This window comes from Sinocyclocheilus anshuiensis, unplaced genomic scaffold (assembly GCF_001515605.1).
Source record: "Sinocyclocheilus anshuiensis isolate Anshui unplaced genomic scaffold, SAMN03320099.WGS_v1.1 scaffold297, whole genome shotgun sequence".
Lineage (NCBI taxonomy): Eukaryota > Metazoa > Chordata > Actinopteri > Cypriniformes > Cyprinidae > Sinocyclocheilus > Sinocyclocheilus anshuiensis.
This window is the reverse complement of record NW_015536479.1, coordinates 635,529-637,792: the sequence shown is the minus strand read 5'-3', so window position 1 is coordinate 637,792 and position 2,264 is coordinate 635,529. Positions and strand designations below refer to the sequence as shown.

Here is a 2,264-nt window from a genome sequence, read left to right as displayed (position 1 = left end):
ATTGGTCCTCGGCGCACCCTGTGTCTCGGTTACTCTCTTGATTCTGAAGTGTGTGAAGCTCTTAACTGTCAGTCAGTCCCATGAGGATGGATACAAAGAAACAGCCACGGGTCGAGTCAGATAGATAGTGGCAGAGCTGGAGAGAGAGAGAGAGAGAGAGAGAGAGAGAGAGAGAGAGAGAGAGAGGGATAGAGAGCAGTAATTAAGTCTGGCAGGATTACTGCGTCTAGAGACACTGAACGCACATATGTCCCACACACACACAAACACAAACATAACATCACCTGTTTTCCTCTGAGACCTCTTCCGTTGGCTTGGAAGGTTCTGTAAAATAACATCATGAAAAATGAATGAACAATATTCTCAGGTCTGTATTTTATTTTTCTGTGATTCAGTGTTGGTCATTGATCAAAACGGCTGTCAAATTTTATAGAGTGCATAGTTACCTTGTTTTATTTCCTCTTTTTTCGTCACATGCTAAAGAACAGTGCAGAGACAGTGAAGACATGCTTAAACTGTGAAAGGTGACTCAATGTACACGTTCACAAACTCACAGTCGCAGGTGCTGCAGTGGAAGCATTGGTCTGGTCCTCCTCTGCCAGCTTCCCAGGAGATGCTGGAGGCTGGGGAACAACCTTTATCACCCAGCTAAACATGCTGTCAAATACAGATCAACACAGCAAGAGTCAATGTATCTGTGAATGGGCGAGACTTCCGATTCATTAGCCTATATGTAACTAGAGGAATAACAAAGTGCAGTAAACGGTAAATTAGCACTACAAACCATTTATAATTACAATAATACATTAAAATAACATGACAAGAAATATCAGTACGTTAAAAACAACAAGTATGATTCATTCTAGTGAATCGGTTCGTGCTAAACGGTCCTATCGCCTATTCTAGTGATTCGGTGCGTTTGGGTGGTTCATGCTAAAATGATTCACCGACTCGAGTCTCTGTATTATGTGTCATTTTTAACCGTCTGCAAGTTGCATTTAGTGTAGGTTTACCAGTTCAAGTTGGATACGCACCTTTTTATTTAACACTTTGTTTCAAACAGCAGTGATAAACAAGAAAATAGTGATTCAATGCTGCAAACAAAATTAAATTCTACTGTAAAGCAGCTCTAAAAAGACAATAGTATACAGTGATTATACAGTTGAAATCAGTTCATTGTTGATTCAGTTCGCTTATGGAATTAGTTTAATTCATCTAGCCTATAAAGCAGTTCTCTCACCAATTAGACAATTTTACATTTAGCCTACAAAATATCAAAATATGATCTTTTTTGTTTAATAAAACTCACATTGACCAGTGTGACATAAGGTGAATCACATGAATACTGAGTAAATATAAATACATTTCATAATCATAGTTCTGTCATGACAACTCTCGGAGGGATTGGCATGGTAATGTACATGACAATGTTAATGTATTTGGTCTTGGCAGAATAAATCTGCTGCGGCAGAGCAAGTACCGAGACTTGCTATTGCCAATACATCCACAACATGCTGCTGTGAGCATGTAAGAAATATTGCTGCTGCAAATATAACATACATGAAATAACCCCCATATAGCATACATGAATCACCTTGTAGCAGATCTATACAGGTGGAGCTGGGGAAGGTGGAGGGTTTCTGAAGCAAGCTGCAACAGCTACGGCAAGCACTAGTCATATATTTGAATGTTGAGCAGCGAGCTCATTGGCTACCGATACAGGAGAGAACCAATCAGCTCTGCCATGTGATGTTTCAGATTGAGTTAGACCCAAGCTGCAACCTTCTCTCTTGTGAAGCAAACACGGAAGTGACTAAAACTGCAATTCATCGACTGGCCACTAGAGGCTGGCTCCAAAAGGGAGTCAGTCCCATAGACTCCCCATGTTAAAATGCCCAACTTTACAGCAGAAAAAAATATGTTTACAGCCTGGTTCAAAAAATGATTTTGGTCTATATAGCTAATTTTGCCCTTCATGACAACTGTGAGGGGGGTGAATTTTTTTTATAACTCATCCATTTAAATTATATTAAGCCTTAAAGTTCTGCATAATTAAGGGCGTGGCCACTTGAGTGACAGGTGGTTTGCCGCTGCTGTCACCGGCATCAAGCTAGGTGGGCGTGGTTTCAGCAACCAGCTCCCGCCTCTTTGCCCATTTTCAATTATCCGGAAGCTGCCAAGATGGCGACGGCCGGCTCCGCCCACTTTGAGCTTCAAAAACGCTCTTCAGAAACCTACGGGTGACGTCACGGACACTACGTCCA

At 41.3% G+C, this 2,264-nt stretch overlaps 1 long non-coding RNA gene across 1 annotated transcript in view; it reads right to left on the bottom strand.

Moving 5' to 3' along the window:
* Positions 1 to 267: 267 nt before the first annotated feature.
* The window catches only part of LOC107670986 (uncharacterized), a 4,180-nt gene continuing 2,183 nt past the window's right edge, over positions 268 to 2,264 (bottom strand). Inside the window, exons 2-4 of the long non-coding RNA XR_001632149.1 lie at positions 555 to 657; positions 447 to 477; positions 268 to 324 (exon numbers count right to left, since the gene is read on the bottom strand). This is a non-coding gene — a long non-coding RNA (uncharacterized LOC107670986). The remainder of the gene's footprint in view (positions 325 to 446; positions 478 to 554; positions 658 to 2,264) is intronic.